The following is a 21,939-nucleotide window of genomic DNA, read 5'->3' as shown; positions in this document are numbered from 1 at the left end:
GATGTTACTAGCGTCTCAAATTGAGGATCAATATATAAATATACTGAATAAAAAGATACCGTGAAGAAAGACGTGATTTAATACAATTTATGGTATGCTGGAATAGAATAGAATTAATTCGGTTGCGTTTTATATACACGTACTACAGCACATACACATTTCAAGGATACACTTTTCCATGGCTTACATAAATTTTTATTACATTTTTGTATTTTCATAAGAGGATTTTTTTCTTGCTCAAAGACTTTTAATTCTTTTCTGTTTTTTTTTTGCTATTTCAAGGTGGCGCTACAAAATATTTTCCTTGCTTTGTCCGCTCATTCTTCCATATTATACTCTTGTGCTACGAATTTCTTTCCATTTTTCTTTTATTTTTACAGGATAAAGGGAACGGATCAACAAGATTGTTTTATGTGTTTATTCAACTGAAATTTTCATAAATTTAAATGTTTGTTATTGTTGTGGCAGAATGATTTATTTTCGATAAAAGGTTTATGTGTCAAATGGTTTACACTGTCATTAATCACATGATTTAGCGTAGATTTTTCACTTGCAAAGCTAATGGATTTCTTTTTGCGGAAAAGTGACAAAATTAAACGGATTCCGTTGCGGTTTCATTGACAGAGAAAAATGCTTGCGAAAGTGACAAAAAATAACTTATTTAAATAAGCTAAAATCGCTGGAGCATGTTGCTGGTAGAGATAACACAATGTTAACGAATAATATTTTAATGTTCGTCTTGTTAAAGATGATTGAAGTAAACAACTAAACCAAAATCGTGGGGTGATTGACTTCAATTGCCTGTTTGCGACTTTGCCTCTAATTCTGCTCTTCTTATACCAGCAACATTTACGAAATTCTATAAATTTTACCGAATCGTTAAGAGTTTCAAGGAAACGGCGAATTTTTTTCAATTTCCTTCCCCCCAGTTTGGGAAATATATCGCGAGACATTACAACATTTCCTCAATAAATATGTATGAACTGAAAATTCATATACACACACTTACAGTCGTTCGGGAAGCTTATCTCTTTAAATTACATCAACTGCGGTTTTCTTTTACAGCATTTAAATAAAGCAGTAGCTATGGAAATGAATGAGCTATATCCATCGAATAGCGCGTATAAATTAATGTCATACTGAAACGGGAGTTGTTAAATTCTCAAAAACTCTTTCTATAGAAAAGTTGTGTGAATTTTTCGAATTCTTTGTGAATGAAGCTACGCGTTAAATTTTTTATTCCTCGATGGCTCTGTGTTACCGTCGACAAAGTTTATTTTCATTAACAAAAATTGAACTCGCCAGTGCAAAAAAATGGATTTGGGGAAAAAGTTACTTTAAAGAAGCACCACATTCAACATAACGAAGTCACTTTTCGAGTTGATTAAAGCATCGAATTCGTTCGTCGCTTCAAAGTTCGTTTTTCCTATCTTCCATCGACCAAACTTCAAAGTTAATTTCAAAAGACCAAACTTTAATTGAATTAAAAACAATTAATTTTGCGGAAAACATGTTCCATGTTAATCCATGAATGAATTTATTCAATTTACATTTGTATGCGATAATACGCGGCACTTAGCAAACATCTCAACTCCCCGCATTAAAAAAAAAAACAACAAAATATTAGAACAAAACAGAAGTTTAGCAGCCCATTAGAAAAAAACAATTTGATTTATCGTTACTAGGGTGGGTCGATTTTAACAACTTGAAAATCCACACCTAGTGGCATGTGTACCTTGCCAAAACTAGTCAAACTGCATCATTACTTTTTCTTTTCCGAATACTTTTGAGTACCGCACAATAGATTGAATGGGTCTGTCAGGCTTCTTTGAAATTTTCATAGAAATGTTTTTGAAAAAAGCTTTGGAAGGCCTTGTAGAGGCTGAAATAGACGAAAACAAACAAAATCAACTTAATTTTAAAAAATCGGTGCATTCGAAGTGAAAAAATGTACATTTTCTATATAATATTGGGGGTCTGTCAACTTTGAACCACCATAATGTGCAATAAACTTCCTCAAATTTGATTAAATCTTTCTGTTAGAGTTAGAATAGGTAAAAATGATAATGATGTATATTGTCGGAATGTCTCAGTTTGATTATTACCGAAGTAATAGTTCCAGAGGTCTATTTAAAAAAAAATCTTGTTAAAAACGTAATTTTTCGAAGTAGTAGATTCTGACGCTAGAATGAAATATGTTCCTTCGAATCTACTACTACAACAACACTACATAAATGCATTTCAGATTAGTTTGATATTTCCAAAGATCTCTTACACAAGTTGAGCAAACATTGAAAATCATGTCCGACCACGAAATAGAATGGGAACAAAGTGAGCAATCAACGTCTCGCGGAGCGTTATCATCTGAAGGCCGATTTGGCTTTATCAAGTCAAGCATTTTAAGTAAAGAAAGAAAGCCAACAAAATTTGACATCATAAGGAGTCGGGTTACGACGATAAACTTGCTGATGAAAACAAAAGCGAACTGTTGGAGTTTTTTGTTCCTGAGGTTATTCTAATTTGGAAAAAGACACAAGAAAAAGAAAAGAAACAAGAATCGACACGGCTTTAAAATGTTCTATGACGATAGCGAAAAACTTTTTGATATTGATCGCTGTCAATGTGTCAGAAATAGTTGCAAATGCGATGATGGTGATAGAATCCCGATCTATTTCATTTTTGATCAACGTGGTGACCGACAATTACGTTTAACTGAACTTCCTGAGCCAACAACGGAAATTTCTACAGATTTCCTTGCGACAACTGAAACTGAATCGGGAATAACTGGCAATAAATACATTCCAGGAATAGAATCTGTAGAATGTTTTACAATAGAACACGCTCCGAAACGTTTCCCATGCTGTTTCGTGGTCGGACATGATTTTCAATGTTTGCTCAACTCGTTGAGATCGTTGGAAATATCAAACTAATCTGAAATGCATTTATGTAGTGTTGTAGTAGTAGTAGATTCGAAGGAATATATTTCGTTGTAACATCAGTATCTACTACTTCGAAAAATGACGTTTTTAACATGCAATTTTTTTTTATAGATCTCTGGAACTATTACTTCGGTAATAATCAATCTGAGCCATTCCGACAATATACATCATTGTCGTTTTTACCTATTCTAACTCTAACAGAAAGATTTAATTAAATTTGAGGAAGTTTATTGTACATTATATGGTAGTGAGACCCCCAATATTATATGGAAAATGTACATTTTTTCACTTCGAATGCACCGATTTTTTTTAAATTAAGTTGATTTTGTTTGTTTTAGTCTATTTCAGCCTATACAAGGCTTTCCAAAGCTTTTTTCAAAAAAAATTTCTATGAAAATTTCAAAGAAGCCTGACAGACCCATTCAATCTATTGTGCGGTACTCAAAAGTATTCGGAAAAGAAAAAGTAATGATGCAGTTTGACTAGTTTTGGCAAGCTACACATGTCACTAGGTGTGGATTTTCAAGTTGTTAAAATCGACCCACCCTAATCGTTACCTTTTTAAAGTGAAAAGTTTTTGCTCCAATTTTATCCGCAAACCCCAAATTAAAATTGCATGGAAATATGTTTCCGTTTCGTTATTATTTCAGCTTCATCTTTTTATTTGTAATTTTGTTCATTATGGTGCTCTTCATTGTGTTCCAGTTGTTACGTACCACAGATAGTTTTTCGTTTCTTTCTCAGTTTGCCTCCAGAAAATATTTGTTTCGATTGTTTCGCCCCATTTTTGCTCTTTTCTTTAGATTAAGCTACATTTTTGCCGAACCACACCCATCATTAAACAATGAAAAATAGTACAATTGGTTCAAAATACGAGTTGATTCACCTAGGATGCTTGCTTGCTTATGCCCGATTGACCTTGACTGTCCACAAAAATCCACAGAAATATACCCAAGTCAAATTGCTTTTTTTTTGTCTCAATAAAAACTGGGTACACTCGAATTTCGGGTACGATATATACATAGTACCATGCGGGTAGCATTTGAAAAACATTTTAACTTTTCATACTCTTAATCGTAATATCATTTTCGAATAAGGACAATTCATTTCCATCTCCTTTCAATGTAAGCATTCGGCTAATCGCTAACAACTGTGAAAAGGGTCTAGTGTAATGCTTAAATTCCAAACAAATGTTACATTTTATATATCCCCATCGCCTACACCCATATTTATACAATTCACATATTGCAAATGATAAAAGACGCAAATTTTTCATTTAGATTTTTATTTTTTGTTGGACAAGGATACTTATCTGTTAGTAATTTATCGTACGGTTTTAGAAAGTCTAGGACGTGGAAACATTATACATTAGGGTGTGTCGTTTCGAAATTCTACTTACCACAAATAATCATGGCTTCGTTTACAACGGCTCAACTATTAATCAATAAAAAGTTTGTCATTGAAAAATAAACTTGCACCGCCAGTTCCTCTCAAAAATTTCGAATATTTATAGCTTGCATAATGGGACACTGGCAGATATGTAATATACAGATCATCTCGTTAAAGTTTAATTCAATGCGCCATCTACGGGGTCTGTTGGTTCCATACAGAATGAAAACTTTTTGAAAGAATTTGTGAAGATTTTTAGCTGGTTCCATTGTATGAAAGCTTGATTTAATTAGAATAACAGTCACCAGTTGACAGGGACTATTTCAAGAAAAACTAAATTTTTTCCCGAATTTTCCTAATTTTTCCCAAATTAGAAAAATATGAAAAGCTCTGGGCAAAAGTGATTTACGGCAGCAATGGGTTAGGCATAACTGCAAAAATCGACACACCCTAATACATAATACGCCCAAAAAATATTCTAAAGCGGAATAATTTAAATTAGTTGCCTACGGGTATTACGTGATTTGGATCGAGAAGAATATCATTTACGCTAAATGTTGTCCCCACATTAAAGTTAACACTGAACTCGCAAACCACTAGAGTGTTATTCTTTGCAGCAGTCGAAGCACAACGTCAATATTGAGCGTTTTAACCAATTTTCTTAATTTATGTTGTTATTTTCTAGCAGTTCAAAATCCGTGGCAATTACCATTGTATAAGAAATGTTGTTTTTTTGTATCAACTGTTCGCAACATGTGTAGAGCTACAAAGCGTTGATGAATTTCAGTCAAACGATGGAAACAGACTCATCCTACAAACACTCCTTAATTTGTTTTTGCTGCAGACTCCGTCTACAAGATAAGATGCTTACGATGAACGTATTTTAGTTAATGGAAAAATTCTCAGCATAAGCAGTAAGAACAATTCAATTTCTTTACGTAAATTTTAATAGAAAAATGTTGAACTTAAGCAATAACTAAACAAGCGAACTTTATAGACGATTGCCTCGCTGTACTATGAAAAGTACCATCCACTTTTAAATTATTTTTTTTGTGTGTGAGCAATGTGAATCTTGGCGTGAAAGCAAATGTGAAAAATTATGTTCTAGCAATAGAGTGGAGTTTATAAGATATAAATATCTAACACCTTCCGAGAAAGCAGTTATGTGTTTCATTTTCCCCATACTCCTAAACACAATTTTCGTTAACATATGGTATAACATGGCTTAAGCTCTAAAATATACATAGATTACACTGCCGAGAATATTATATGAAAAGTAGGGAAAAATGTTCTTTTGCAGAGCTTATAATATATTGCATATAAATTGAAACAACCTCGAGTTATGCATGTATGTATGCATGTAATACTATCAAACTATACAACACGTACACAATGATATAGAAAAACTATAAATATATTTAAATAACAGCAGCAAGTGGCACAAAGTTTTCAGGAATATTTCAGATAAAATGGTACAGAGTACGCCCTGTAACATGCCATATTATGTATATCAGCCACAGATAAAGCTACGAAGTTGGGGTGCAGAAACTACACTAAAACATGCCGCAGAACTGAAAATGCAGATTTGAAACTTTTGATGGGAAAAAACACAAATTCGGCTCTTGTCTTTATACATATAATATGGTGTGCTGTAGACAGTGGCTGAAGAAGAAAAAAAAACCTATGAAAAGGTAAATTGATCTTTGTGAAAAATTACATTTTCGTGAAAACTGTAATTTTCTTTTAGTTTTACGTTTCATGGTCCAACTCGGATAAGTGAAAAAAACTTTGCATTTATCGAGATTAAAAAAACAACGTTGAGGTTATTGGAAAGCTGCAATGTAAAGGAGGTGAACGTGTTAAATTCGGTCTTTAACTTTTAGCATGTTGTTTCAACACTATAACAAATAATCACCGCCCGGCATCACAAGATGAAACATCAGCTTAAGGGTCTTTTGGAAGAAAAAGAATTAAAATGTTTCGAAGAGGTATATGCAATCGATTCCGAAGGACGGTCGAGATTCAGCGACATTGTGGCTTTTGATACAAAGTTGAAGAAAGCGTATATTATCGACTCGACGATCCGTTATGAGGTGAACGATCATGAACAAGATATGAAAATTGTCAACGAAAAACGTTCGATATATGAAGGATGTATTCCATTTTACAAAGAAAAGTACAAAAACACATACAACTACAGTGACTGGACAGTAAAAGGATTATGGTTCGGAAGTAGAGGAACATTTGGCGAGAGCGTTTTAAAAATTTTCGACCATTTTAGGCTAAACAAATCTAAATTAAAGTCAATGACAGAAGAAATTTTAAGTGCAACAATCCACATCATACATTATCACATTTATAATTAATTTCAAACTAAAACTCTAAATTCAACATATTGTTAGTAATTATAATATCTTTTGATCGATCGATATGCTGTGTAGTAAAGCAACCTAATTTAATTGGGCAGCACATTTATTGTTAAAATAAATTATTCTTCTTATTTTGAGTTGCTAAATGTCCGATCCTAAGAGTAATTATATAATTACTCTAAGGTCCGATCGACACGCAACTTACAGATCTCGGGACATTTGGAATATTTTTAACCTCCGAGTCCGGAACAGGGCTTATTATTCAGAATTAATTCTTAAAAATTCCCAAAATTCTTAAAAAATTTCATAATTTCAGAATTAAAATTCTGAGTAAAAAGTCCTGGTCGGGAATGTTATGTGCATACCGCGAGAGCTATTCGTGGGAAATAGTATGTTACATACCAAGGAAACGTTGTGTTTTCGACCCAGGTGGTATCATCCTGGAGTACCAAAGTCACATTCCGAACAAAACTGAACAACACATTGTAGCAGTACAAAACCAAGTATAAATGCCGCTCCGTATGCATGCATTCTCACAAATGTCGAAAAATAAACAATCCGTATGAATGCTGAAAGCAGTCCGTATGAATGCCGAAAGCAGTCCGTATGAATGCTGAAAGCAGTCCGTATGAATGCCGAAAGCAGTCCGTATGAATGCCGAAAGCAATCCTTATGAATGCATTGTCACAAAACACTAAAAAATTATATTCGCGTGCATACAACGACTTGACACATCTGGGAAATAATAAACATAGGATCGGATCGAAAATGACATAAGCGGGAATGAAAATTGAGTACTAAATTTGGTGAGTGAATGTGACGTTTTTGGTACTCCAGGATGAAAATAACTTATTTCTTCAAATAAGTTCACGTTATTAGGGCGAGTAGATATTCTACACAGTGTGGGTTTTCACGTGGCGACTAGGGAGAAAATGTCAAAGATTTAATTAAATAAGTATTCTCTACTTGTTGCTTCCATGCTAAAGTTATTCGTGTAGCACATTTACCAGATGTTTCTAGTACTCGATTAATATCACATTTCAAACATCTGAAATTCTGTTGCTAAGACTTAAGCGTGGTAATTCGTCGTATCAATTTGCAGTATCATAGAACTAGCTCCTAGCGATTATTTTGGATAAAATGAATCATGTTGTGTCACTTTCGGAATTTATATTACTCAAACACCAATGGCTTCGATTTAGTGTGCTTGACATTTTCAACGCATATCAACCTATGTTGAAATCTATATTGAAATCAGTGATTATCGCAGAAAATTGCTGCGAATAGCCCCGTACTACCCCATATATATTGACAACGTATACAAAAAAAAAGTCAATTCTTATTGTGAACCAACGAACCACTTAGATATCTGATTCAAATTCCATTAGTTATAAACGACACATTGAACCTATAAGCCGCCACTTCGTACGAGACTACGAACTACCATTAACCTACGAAAAAACCTGTAAAACATGTATTACTGTCGACAGTGTTTTTATTTTTAAACGGAAGTGTAAGTCACGTTTGATGTATGCGAATAGAATTATGGTAAATACAAGAGCTATTGATACCGTTATCGCATGGCAGTCAATTCTGTGTATTAATGGAACTTTTTCCGAAAATTAAATCCATTTTATTAACATTATCATTTCGTATAAGTCGGATATTATCTAGAGAATTTCCCCGTTAGCGACATTTTCAAATGATATTTTCGTAATATTCTCAGACATTCCACGTTTTTCATTGGGTCACATGAACGAACATGCCTCATTTAAAGAATATCATGGCATGACAGAAAACATCGCTAAATTTTTATTTAGAAAATCGTTTAAACGAAAACCCTAGCTCGAATGTAAATAAACATTTTGTTTGTATGCATAACGACTGGGGAGGCTATTATCTTTCACATAAAATGTGTAACATAACAAGAGAACAGCACGGATGGGTAAGTTGAAAACTATTTGGCATGATTACTAGGCGTCGATATGAGGACTACATTGAATTAAATTGCAGTTAACAACTTTATAATGTCATTATACAAATTGTTTAGATGAAAAAGAAAAGGAAAAATATTGTCGCACTGTGATAAGGGAAGAGAAATTACTAAGTCAATATTGCTCATTGGATGTACGTGTTATATATACTGCAACACATATGTATAGTACTGGCGCCATATTAAAACATTTTATTTATTGCATATTGCCCAATCCGAGTGTACATTAAGTCCCTGTGTCATGAGTCATATTAAATTACTTATACCTTATTTATGGGCGAATATTAAATTCTCGTACAGAAAATGATATATCATTTGAATAGAGTTTTTAAGCTGATTCAGTGGATTTCGTTCAACATTATATAACGATTGTCGCTGGTTCAAAGAAGCCATGTCGCCATAGAATTCATCAAAAAATTGATTCTACTTTTTGTGATTATTCTTTTTGTTTCATTCTATTTTTAACTTGTCATTTGAATTGTTCAAAAATTCGCTGATATTGCGGTAGTTATCTTTTTTTTATTGATCATTGGAACAAGGCGTACAATGCAGTAGTCAGACAAAAGTTTGTAAGCTGTAACCCTATTGTTACTGTGGTTATTAAAACTTAGGTAAGACTATTTTAGTCACTTTATCAATTACAGTAAGACATATAACAACATGAGTCCCACACAGTCTTTTAGAGACCTCACTAACAGCCGTTTTCTGCCAGTAGAAATCTCAGTCTGGACCATCAGTGTCTCCGAACGACGTCTCGATATATAATAATATTCATAATATATGCAAATGCATTCAGTCTGGCTCGAACTCGTCATACGAGCATGATGGAAAGGGTTTTTGGATTTTCATTTTATGAACGAAATGCATTTGAGTGCATTTTCGTCAGCCAAAGCCCGAAGGGCTTATGGGTAGCCAGGCCAGGCCTGTATTCAGTGTGTACCTCGTTGCAATAACCAAAAATACTGCGACTCTCTACATTATGAGGCTTTAGTGAACTTTAGGACGTTACCAATGTGATATAATCGCTAGAAAAATACCATGTGGAATTTTCCTGGATCATTTTGGTTGAAGTACATGTCTACTGAGCCATTCCGTAAAAAAATATTTTCAACGAAGCTTTACGCAAATGTTTAGTTATAAAAATTGAAAACTTTTTAGTCACGAGAACCAATCGTTTCAATGAGATCTACATCTTCTTGCGAAGGGCTCTGATTTTTTTTTCAACGAACCTGACTGCTACGAAAAAAGGACCTAACTAGTACTTGAAATCGGAGAACTCCTAAACATCTTCATACGAATTGGTCAACTTTTTTGCGAATTAACTCTTAAAACCTCTTGTAGCTGATTTACCTCACAAGCACATACTCACTTAAGGCACCGTATGTACCTTGTCTTTGGATTAAGAAATTTTCTTATGATACAAGTGGTATTTGTGTGCCAGCTTTTCAATTCAACTGGAATAAGGGCTTTGTGAAGCGTTGGCTTCATCTTTTTTTAGTTTTAATTTTGAACACACTTACAACGTGAATGACATGTTCACGCTTTCACTTATATAGAAAAAAAAATTGAAAATTTGAAAAATCAAATTGACATTAACTAGGTCATCTGACCAACTCAAATGAGTTCATTAAAGAACAATCCATTCGGTCAGCTAAATCAATAAAAAAGAGTTCTTTAAAAAAAAATTTCTTTTGTTTTTTTAATTTAAATTGAGGAACAAAGCAACAGAAGAGCAGGTAGCTATTATGTATGTAGGTAACCTACAATTCTAATCTACATATATGCATGTTACGGGTTGTAATCCTATTATATTGAACAACAAAATGCTTCTCGTCGGCTAAATTTTATATGCCATCAAACTCCATTATACAACAACATTTAACTTATAATAATATGAACAATACGGTTTCAATGCTGCACATTCACACATGGACAGAATCTACTTTATGTACGTCGTTGTGTTTAATGTATTCTCCTTACTCATTAAAATTCTATTAGATTAGATTATTTATACAACTTCAATGCTTGTTACTTTCCAAGAATGTGCAAAAGGATTCGCTATATTGTCATTCAAAAATGACAAATCATAAATTTTGAACAGATTTTAATTTAGATATTTTTTGGGGCTAGAAATTTAGTTAAGGTTTAATTTCTCAAAGCTTGTTGTCACTGCAATGGGATTAAGACAATCCCAATGGAGATGAATGCTGAGACAATGCACTGCAACACCCAAATAATTGTTTTTCGATCAACGTTTTAAACCATAGGAATCATGGTCATTTCCAGACAATCATTCCAGGAAGATACCGATCACATTTTGACAATTTCTCAATATATTTTGCTTACAGTGAACGATATCTCAAATGTCTCACTGTCAAATTTTTCTGAGAATTTTATTGTGTCATTGCAAATTCACAATGACATTCTCTGAAAAAAATGACAGTGAGACATTTGAGATGTCGTTCACTGTATGCCAGACGTGATTTTTTTAAATCAATACATACGCTTTGTTGGACTGTAAATTTTGGAGTTTTAATTGTTAATTGCTTCAATTGATTTCAAATTTAACAATTACAATGGCCTCTGCCACATTTATCCGAAATGTGTCTGATTCAAAAAATCATTAAATTTCTCTGGAGATACATGGAATTCCCATAAAAACCATCGGCGAGCTACATTCGAAATTATATTTGTGGCATAATATCTCAACCGAAAATTAAATTTGAATTCATATTCTGGCATAATTTCATAGCATTAATTGCATAGCATAGCATTTATGAGATCTTCACAAGTAGTTAAATTCATTATCATTCATACGTCATAAGGATGATGAGTAGAAAAATTGAAGTGCTAAATTTTGTATGGAATTGCTAGACCACAACAAGTAAAACATTATTATAAAAAAGAGTAATTTCATTGCTTATGTAAATTATATAGAATTTCATTTATTGACTTAATAGACCGAGCGCCTGTTCCTCACTTTTTTCGTTGCGGAGCGCTTATTAGGGTAGGTCTTCATTGATAAATTAATTTGAATTTTCCACAATGTGCGACTCCGTCTTTTTTTCTGTAATGGGTAGTAAAAATATGGCAATGGCATAAGTTTTCATGTGCATGCACTCACGGTCACGGTGTCTCGGTCTATAAACCTGCTCATTATGCACAAGCTCTTAAAACTTTTTTTTAAGTTATGCAACAATCGGGATAAATTCATTTTTTCGGATTGAGTGGTTTTTTTAAACACCGGTGTAGGTTGTGGAATACATATTTAGTTATAACTTATCATTTGCATACGAAATAAACCAATAAAAATGCTCTTTTAACGGCCTTTTGCCATTTTAGAAATTGCATCTAACATGCAAATATTTTACATAATTTTTTTCTTTGGTGCAGTGCATTTCTATTAAGCTTAACAGTAAATTTCAATATTGCTAAACTAAGTGCACCATTACCTGCAAGTAGGGCGTTGGGTAAGCGAATCCGAACGTAATGAAATTTATTAAAATTTAGCGATTTAGCTGCTTCTGGGGGACGTGGAAAAGGTAGTTAAAACATTCTTTTGACGTCAGTGAAGACGGACACTAATTGGGTGTTTGTATACCACAAAATTGCAATTTTACAAACAAAAAATTGTCAATAGGTCCTGTCGCAATTGCTATTTTGTAGACACAAGGTGTAAGATTGCAAGTATGAGTTATTGAAAGAAAATTTTAAGGCTAATGCTACACTTCATCACCGCTTTCAACCTGCTTCTGATAAACTTTTCTGGAGAGATTACAGTGGAACGAAGTAGTTTCTAAATTTACTTTAAAACGAGAGGAAAATAACCGTGTTAAATCTATCAAGGTACAGTCCATTCGCACGTCATTTGTACATATTTGAACATTATCGTAAGTATTTCTATTTTCATTTGTTGTTGGTGTTCCCCCTTGCGTTCATAAATAGTTGACAATCAACAAACGAAATACGGCATATTGTGGCAAGTAGCTTTTTTCAAATTAGCCCTTTCATTTTTAAATATGCTAAGTGTATCGAGTATATCTTCGTATATTCCGTATATCGAGTATAAGTCGCATGAGTTTGACAACCGCCACATTCAGAAAAATGAAATTTTTTACACGATGGATTTCGATCAAACAAAATACCAGTATGTAGCTTGTGATCTCAGGAGTCTGGCAAGGTAATTAGTTTTTCAATCGGACCAATATCGGCTGAACGATAAGACTTTAATACGAAGATTATAATATACGAAGATATACTCGATATACTGGATATACTCAGAATATACGCGATATACTCGATATACTCGATATACTCTGCATATTTAAAAATGAAAGGAAGAGCCCTAAAGAGAACCCATTGTCGTTTTTTCAGGAAACGACATATACTTTTCAAGTTTCAGTTCACTATGGTCACTAGTAGTAAGAAGCAGCGACGATAGATACAGACCATATATATTGCTATTTTCAAGTAAATTTCACTGTCTCGTTGTACTTTTTCTCCCATCATACCTACTGTTTATTTCAAGGCTAGAGAAAAAAAAAAATGTTTTTAATGCAGTGGTGCGAAATAGTTATTTGCATCACTTGGATTGAAACCACGAAATTACAGTTACAGTATACGTGTGAATTCGTATACCGAGAGAATAATTTTTGCATGAGTATGTATGTGTCGTCGAGACGACGAAGTCGCGTGGGATACGAATTCACACACATACTGTGATTGAGTGGTTTCAATCCAGTGATGCACAAAATTTTACACTCGTCACACCATGAAATACACAAACAACAAAACCAAATACAAAGCATTTTTATCACATTGTTACACATCGCTCAAGGTTAAACTTAAATGTATAGAAGACGAAACCGAAAATACGCGATACAAAGACGAACGAGTCGATCGTTCGATGTGCATCACACTACTCGTTGATACGGAGAGTAAGCTCCGCCTTCGTATCAAATTTCTCTCTTTGACTAATAACATAAACAAACTCCACCATTAAGCAAAACATAGTCTGAATCCCTAGACCTGTTTGCAAGGTCTGCTGAGAGAGAACTAAAAAAGTGTGGTTTCCGTTAACTTTTGACGCGTGATATTCAAGGTGTTTTCATGGTTTGTCGAGTGTAAAAGTTTTTTTGCGCTTAAAGACTGAAATTCGACTGATTTCGATCGAAAAGTTCAATGTTTCTGTACTTCTCAGAGAGAGGTATTTGCGGCCAAAGTACTTTCATTTATTTTAACGTCTTTTGTGACTCGGGATAAAGGCTGAATTTTTTGGTACGCATCCTAACGAGGCGGATCCGAAAAATTCAACTTTTCATCACTCGTAACAAAATGTCGAGCAAAATGTACTATTGATGTACTAGTTCGAAAAAACAATCAATAAGTATTCAATAGTAACACGAAAAGATGATGACATGTCCCCGCCAAAGTTTTCTAATTGCAGTTGCCAGAGGTAGAATGTTAGAGCACATACTACTTGCAATCTTCGGGACAGTGCTGAAAGGATCAACACTGCATGGTGTATATCATTTTGATACAGAGACTTCGATTCTGCACTAGTTTAGTAAAAGTTTGTAAGTTCGATTTACACCATTCTCAACTCAACGCGCACAGCAAGTACAGTAACTTACTCATTATCGACAAATATTGTGGTAAAAAAAATCCACTCATATTATTACCCGCACGCATACACACATCCGTTTAATTATTTGGATTTACCACTTATTCCCCACGTTCTTTTTTTAATTATTTTAGTTTTTCGAAATTAAATCAACACATGATTGTTTAATAAAAATTTAAAAATGCATAAATTCGATGCAATTTATTTACTTCTTTTATTATTTTTCATAATGATGAATGGTTGTAATGAGAGCGCACAGCCTACAACAACAAAAAAACCCTCAATCGAAATAGCGTGCGAGAAGACCATTACGCTTTTGACTTTGAATGTAAATTTTGATCGTTAACTATGAAACCGGAAAGCTTTTTCAATATTTTATGTTTAGATATGAAAGGCATAAAATTCATGTGGTATAATAAACGTTAAAAAAATATGCGACCAATAAACCGAACATGAGAAAATAAATGATCGAATGTCGATGGTTCATCAAAATTCAATTTTATAACTCTGATGATCGTTTGGTTCAAATAAAATAAAACGATGCAAAAGTCATTTAAGTGAAAAATGTTTCAAGAGCTTTCTATTTGCATACATACATCAACTTAACCCCGTCTATTGTGTGTCGTACTGCTTTTCGCGTCTTCAATATTGATTGCTGCTCATCGACACTAATAGAGCGGAAAAAATCCTTAAAATTTCCTGCTGCCGTCAGTTCATTTTACGTAATTTTATTATGAGAAATATTGGAATTCCTTTGCGTTTATTGTTACACACACACGATAGGAGTTTGTGTGTGATTTACGACTTTCTTTTCGAAGAATGTGCAGACAAGGGCACGTAATTGTTGAACGTGAATCCCGGCTATAACTAAAACAAATTAAAATTTCAACACCATCAGATCATGGTTGATGGTGATGTGTTTTCTTACGTGAACATGGTATAACTAAATGGATAAAGTAGATGACTTTCTTTATTTCGTTGAAGTTAATACATTAAGTCATTGCGTTGAAATTGGTCGTTCTGGAAAGTGTTACGTTTGCAGAACGAACTGCGGTCACACAAAAAATAAACAGATGGAATATAATGGTTTGTCCTTTCGTTCTAGGTAATGACGAGTGTAGTGAGTAAGATATACTACATACGGCACTTTCTTCAAAAAAAAAATTGTATTAAGGAGTGCTGAAATTATGACTCGACCGGACGAAAAGAAGTCTGTTCCGAATAGGCAAAGTAAAAATTTCGAGGTGGGCTCGTCTTACTGCAACATACTACTATAAAGATTCTAGTATTTTTGTAGACCATAGACTATTGTACGATGTGTTTCTCCCTCGCTTGTGTAAATATTTAAAAAAAAATCCCTTAGATCTAAGTGCAAAAATCGCAACAGATACGCAACATTCAATTTCATTACAACTGAAATCACCTAACAGGAAACTCTGCTCAGACACACTATGAGAAAGCCATTTCTAAAGTGTCACAGTCATTTATATCCCTTTCAGTTCGTGTACATTACCACACAACGAAGATGACACTTCCTTTTACAAACAGCGGAGTTATTACTTTCTTCCTTTATTGTTATTAGTAGCTGACAACTGATATTTATCTAAGAAAATGTCCCTCTCCTATTGCCAGCTATCATAACAAATTAATAATAAATATCAAAACTTGTATCGCTGTTACGGACAAATTATAGCCAGGATTAGATAAAATATTCATTCACACACAAGCAAAACTATTACAGTTTACCATTTGTTTTTGAAAGAAGTTATCAGCGGTGTGTATAGTAACTTTTAACATTATCGAACGACAAACGTTTCTGCACTACTAATGTAATATTGTTACGCATGACCGAATTTTTCCACTAGGTCTATGTATACACATTTACTGGGGAATGTAATGTCAACGATATTTTCTCTTTGTGTTTCTTTTTTGTGCAAAGTTAAAGCTTAAAGTTAAAGATTTGTCGGGTAACTGTAAGCTATACTATAAACTATACTGAGTGTTAAAAGTTACACAGTCCACTAGTATCTCCATCCAAGAACTAACAATGGTCAAATGCAAGACTTCGGCATTGTTTCCTTTTGTTTGAATGTAAATTTGAAAAAGGTTACTTGTAACGTCCATGTCTAGATAGTAAAGTCATTTTTTGTTTCTTATAATTGAATTATACTAACATTTCGAAAGCAAATTTGCGTTACATATAAATAGGTACATCCGCAGCTGATACAAAACATTTCGACAATGTGAAATTTGTGGATACAATGAGCTTCGATGTGTTGTCGCTTCATATTTATTCAAATCTTGAATATATCAACCAAAAATGGGATATATTATATATGCAGCAACATCCGGACATACAAAGTCGTAAGGTTGAGTGTATGTGGATTTTGCCATGTTCCGTAGAATTTATGTTACTTAAAAATATGAGAAAGTCAACCAAAAATTCAATAGGAGTAAATTATTTTTATTTTCTTTGAGGAAATTGTGCTCAGGAAGTTCACGAGGCGAAAAGAAATATAAAAAATCGTTATCTGTAACTTTTCGAAGTGGTTAAATTTTATCTGACAACGGTATTCGACTCGGGCGAAGAAGGCTGAATGAAACACTGTAGTGATTAACGTATTGCTTTTGCAAATAACGCCATAACAAAGCTAATGTGAAAAACTTTTTACATTTATTCAGAAAGGAGAATTGATCTCGCAACGAACATATGAGGGATAGTTCATAAAGTTATTTCCACATTTTTCAGACCGCTCCTCTCTGTCCAACAAAAATGTAGGAAAACTTAAAAAAAATTAGACTTTAAGGCCAGGTTATGCGTCCTGACATATGTGCGCTATATCGGACCATAACCTGGCCTTAAGATGAGCTTGTAACCACGATAAAATCCACATTTTTCAGACCGCTCCTCTCTGTCCAACAAAAATGTAGGAAAACTTAAAAAAAATTAGACTTTAAGATGAGCTTGTAACCACCTCCCCACTTCATTGAGTGACATGTATTTTATGAATGACCCCTGTTTGAATGTTGGTTTGTTTTCAACAATTGAATCGTGCTGTGTGTAGATTCATATTCATTGGTGAGAAATTAAGTCTTTGGATCCAAACTCTTTGTGAAATTTTACTAAAACAATTCGCTTGCAAGCCATGAGTCATAGAGTCGTTTATCTGATTCGATTCTTTTCCTACTCTTTATCCAAAAACCACTTAAATTGTATTGAGATTAAAATTTTAGGTCGTGGAGGGATTACTTTCGATACAATTGGGAACGTAATGGTAACTGTTAATCCTCAAAAGATTTAAGTGTATGACCATATTTCTAGCTGTGAATGCTAGATCTAGTACTTCAAAGTCTAAGAAACATAAATAAATGTGAGTGATGCTCGCTGAATTGTTAACAAGAAAAATGTTTGTAACATGTAGAAGCAGAATCCTATTTTGCTATAAAGCCACCATATGTCATTTAGAATTGAAATTCAATTTGTGTAATTAAACTAAATTTAAAAAAAATTATGAGCTGTTTAAGGATATATTCTTTGAAATATTGTGAATCTCCAGAAATAAACAAGCTGCCAAACAAACAAACAAACAACCTAGTAGAAACACAGTTAATATTGAGCGTTTACATAAATGTTTGTTTTTGGTGACTTTTTGAATTCCTGACGAGCTCTTCACATTCCAATTAAATCGAGACAAAGGCTCGCCTGACGTTATAGACGAACAGGTGTTCCTTCCATCAATGCAGAAGCAAATTTCTTATTCTATTCTAATTTTATAAAATTAAAATACTCAAATAATTGTTTGCAGTATGTGTACAATAGATCGATCAACGTACACAAACCAATCAATCAATTTCGCTAGAATACATAAACTGAACAACCTAATAACCTAATGAATTGAACTTTATGCGGAATTTTCATTTTAATTAAAAAAAAGTTCGATTAGAATGGTATCAAAGACATTCGAAAGAAATTGAAACCAATACGAGTGTAAAAAATGATTTTTTTTTGTGGAAAGTTTGACGCCATTCCTCATCATATTATTCCCTGAAAATTGACAAAATGAATTTTATTTTCTTTTTGAGAATTTTTTGTTGCTTGTAGACGAATTTTTTTCTGAAAACATTTGACTCGTGGCATAGCAAACACATCATAAAAGAAATATTTGCTCTATGTGTTTGATATACTGCAAAATTGAAAGACTTGATCATTCAATGAAAAAAAAAAAAAAAAATCTCGTTTTCATATAAACAGCAAACAGATATACTATTCCAAATAAATACAATTTCCTATGATTATACACAAAGGTCTACTTTTCTTTAAGAGCTTCTGAAAAAAAAAAATATTTAGAACTTTGAATGACATATATTTTAACAAACGATAGGTAGACAATATTACATACACATGTAGAGTCGCGCTGAACCGAGACGTAAGTGGGAAAAAAGTAATTTACTTGAAATGGTTAGGAAGACACAAAGCAACAAGAAGCCAAATGTGGCTGTATATTGTACACAACACAGTATAAATGAATTTTAAATTGACTTATATGAAATGTTTTCTACCTAGATATGATGTATCTTCTGACAATGTTACATAATGTCGGTAGGAAGAAATTGGAATAGTGTATCTGTTTCGACCACAATTTAGTGTGTTTAAAAAATAATAATAAAAGCACCAGGGGTATAATCTCGAAGTTATAGTGTTGTGGAGGTGAAGCGAATTGCCAGGGGACCTGTCCTCTTTTCACTTACCGCGATTTATCCCTTTCTATTAACGATTTAGCTTATAATACTGGCCCCTTAATTTCAATAACAACAACAGAATCCCTTCAATTGTGTTGTTGTTATCGAACGTTTTACATCCACAAATACTGACAAATGTACTTACAGATCTCCATGGAAATTAGTCGAAAACCATTATCAAATAATTTCGAGCAGAAGAACACTCGACAATGGTGTTTATATGATTCTATGTAGATCTTTTTTAAAAGTTTATTTTGCCAATTGGGAAGTTTGTGTCTCTAAGGGAAGTCGAGCGATACAATCACATTAGTCTATGTATGCGATCTATTAAAGTATTCTTCCAATCATTTGACTCGCAAGAAACGGAGTAATCGTGAGAGTCGAGTCCCTTTAGTTTATCCGTAATATTGTAACATTGAGGAACGTTTTTTTTAAAGAAAATCTTTTATTATTACCATTACAGTGTGGAATATGCAAAAACGACCTACGTCGTAGAAATGGAAATGGTTGCCCTTTTGCATGTAATATAATTGGAATTTCTAAGAAAATTCAGTAGATTAATTAAAAGATACGAAAGCTACCGTATTTCTATTGAGAGTTTAGTACCCATGAATAAGTTAATTATATATACGTATCAGCGATCACCATAAATTATTTTTTTTGGCTGAAAATGACATGGTCAGTAGAATGACAAAATATTTAAGGCGAATCGTCTTTGATAACAGTCGACAATTTAATCACTTCAAAAACGTGTTTGCTGTTTATCAACTGATTTGTATTCCAATGTAAATTTTCAAGTTAATTGAGGTAATTTTATCGTAAATACAAAGTCGAAGACTCTTTTTGGAGTTAACGAGAAAAACAGGATTTAAAAAAAAATATTTTGACTTGCTGGCTCTAGTAGATAAGACTCAATATATTTTGTAGGCAGCCCTAAAATTTCTTTACCCGCGAAGGTTAATTTCCTTTTTTCGCACTTTTGGAAAAGGATGTATTGCTGTGAATAGTATCTTACTTACATCGGTTGTTAGAAATAATGTTTTAAGGATCTTGAGTTAAGATGTTTATGCAAATTATTTGTGAGGATTTTACAAATCACTTAAACTGAGCTATACCCTTTTAGAAACAGTTATTCATCTGTTATCGATAACGATTACAAAAACAATCGATGATCTCTAGTTGCATAGCAAAATGAATTTTAAACAAATGAAGTACAAGATTTTACGTGTTACGGCATGTTTCATTTTCATTTACATTGCCTAATCACGTAAAGCATTGTACTTACGAGGTTCCAAGTTGTTATTTGACAAGTGGGGAATACAGTCCTCCCCTTCGAGTCGGGCTGTAACACCCCACTTATCAAATACACAACTTGGAACCTCGGAAGTAATATACTATTAACAATAAAAAACAATGCGTTACTCGGAATAATATAATGATTATCAAAATTATCAAAACAACATATTCGCTGCGCTTTGGCCCTCAATCTTTGCGCTTAATGAAATCGGCAATTTACATGGTATCTGCTGTAATCCACTATTTTCTCAAATATGTAACCCAGTGATCTTATTAGCACACAGTGTTTCATAAGTAAATCCGTAAATCCATAGCACTGTCAAATGCTATGGTAAATCATATCCATCGATAATTTGTTTTACTGAATAAACACTAAAAGACCTAAACGAGTTACAATCTAATTATTTCGGTGCACACACTCATCCCGTCCAAATAACATGGGTATTATCTTTAAATTGTGCATTCATGACGATATGAAAATTTCATGGAAACGTCGAATTTAATTAAAATGGTGCACGCCGATGTAATAAAGTATTCGGAAATTAGAGGTGAACGCTTCTCCCAGCTAGACCGGGTTATAACCGGAACAGATACATAGGAGAATCCATTTACGGTTCGTGTCACATAAGACATTTCATGTGCGGATGGTTGGGTAAAATTCATTTTCCAGCATTAATATTAAACATTATTCCCTTCCTCCTTCATTTTTTTCTGCGTTCAGTACGCACAAAGATCGTATCCAGTCCAAGAAATATATATAAAAATTACAAATTTTCACGTTTACCGTAATTCTTGCTATCTTCAATGATTCTCGCCAGGATAGTTTAAAAAGCACGAAAACCTCTATGCAACGCAACATACTTGAATGTACATTTTCAATCAATTTTCGTGTATATGTGTAGGCTTCGGACGAGAAACGATGAATGTGCAGATTACTCATTATTCTACTCTCACGAGCAAAATTTCTTAATTAAATTGATGTTTTCTTTCAACATGTTTGTTGAATCACTATGGCCAAAACGTGTATTAAAATATGAAACGGTAGAGCGAATCTCTGGTGCGTTTGCGTTACACAAACACCGACAATACGCAACAAAAATAAACACCTAACCTATTCGGTTATAATAGTTTATTATCCAAATCAGAACGCTGTTCTCTCCACCCTAATTAACGATCATTGAATGGAATATATTTTTCACAAACAAAATGAGTGTAGAAAAAGTATGGAAAATATCGTAAAATGTGAAAATGCTCTGGCAAGATAAACATGGGTGTCACATATCCTAAGAAAAGTTTGTTTAACACTATCATTATACTAAGTAATCTTTTATACCCAACACATCTCAATGGAATATTTATTTTCCTTTTTTCTGTGGTTTTCTTTTAAAAAAACTTCCATCCAATAAATTTGATATGTTCACACTAATAATCAGAAAAAAAAGCGAAAACAAGGAACCGAACGAAAAAATTCAATATTTCATTAGAACAAAAATTTATTTATGTTGTTTATTTCTACCCGAACCCGAGCCTGAACCGTACACCAATAATTTACAAACAAAATTATGAAAAAAGAAAAAAAAATTTTTGGAT

At 33.3% G+C, this 21,939-nt stretch overlaps 1 protein-coding gene and 2 long non-coding RNA genes across 4 annotated transcripts in view; 1 reads left to right on the top strand and 2 right to left on the bottom strand.

The window, feature by feature from the left end:
- Positions 1–21,939, bottom strand: part of LOC119067171 (sodium/calcium exchanger 1) — a 96,958-nt gene that overhangs the window by 51,388 nt on the left and 23,631 nt on the right. The gene's annotated exons all lie outside the window — the stretch shown is intronic.
- On the bottom strand, positions 6,607–20,721 carry LOC119067174. The gene is made up of 3 exons (XR_005085882.1): positions 20,712–20,721; positions 14,669–14,675; positions 6,607–6,824 (listed from the first exon to the last, which is right to left on the bottom strand). It is a non-coding gene; the product is annotated as an uncharacterized LOC119067174 (long non-coding RNA).
- LOC119067172 lies at positions 7,234–7,457 on the top strand. The gene is made up of 2 exons (XR_005085881.1): positions 7,234–7,275; positions 7,321–7,457. It is a non-coding gene; the product is annotated as an uncharacterized LOC119067172 (long non-coding RNA).

The sequence above is a fragment of the Bradysia coprophila genome, assembly GCF_014529535.1.
Source record: "Bradysia coprophila strain Holo2 chromosome X unlocalized genomic scaffold, BU_Bcop_v1 contig_12, whole genome shotgun sequence".
NCBI classification, from domain to species: Eukaryota; Metazoa; Arthropoda; class Insecta; order Diptera; family Sciaridae; genus Bradysia; species Bradysia coprophila.
The sequence above is the reverse complement of the archived record's forward strand: the minus strand, read 5'-3'. Positions and strand labels throughout refer to the sequence as shown.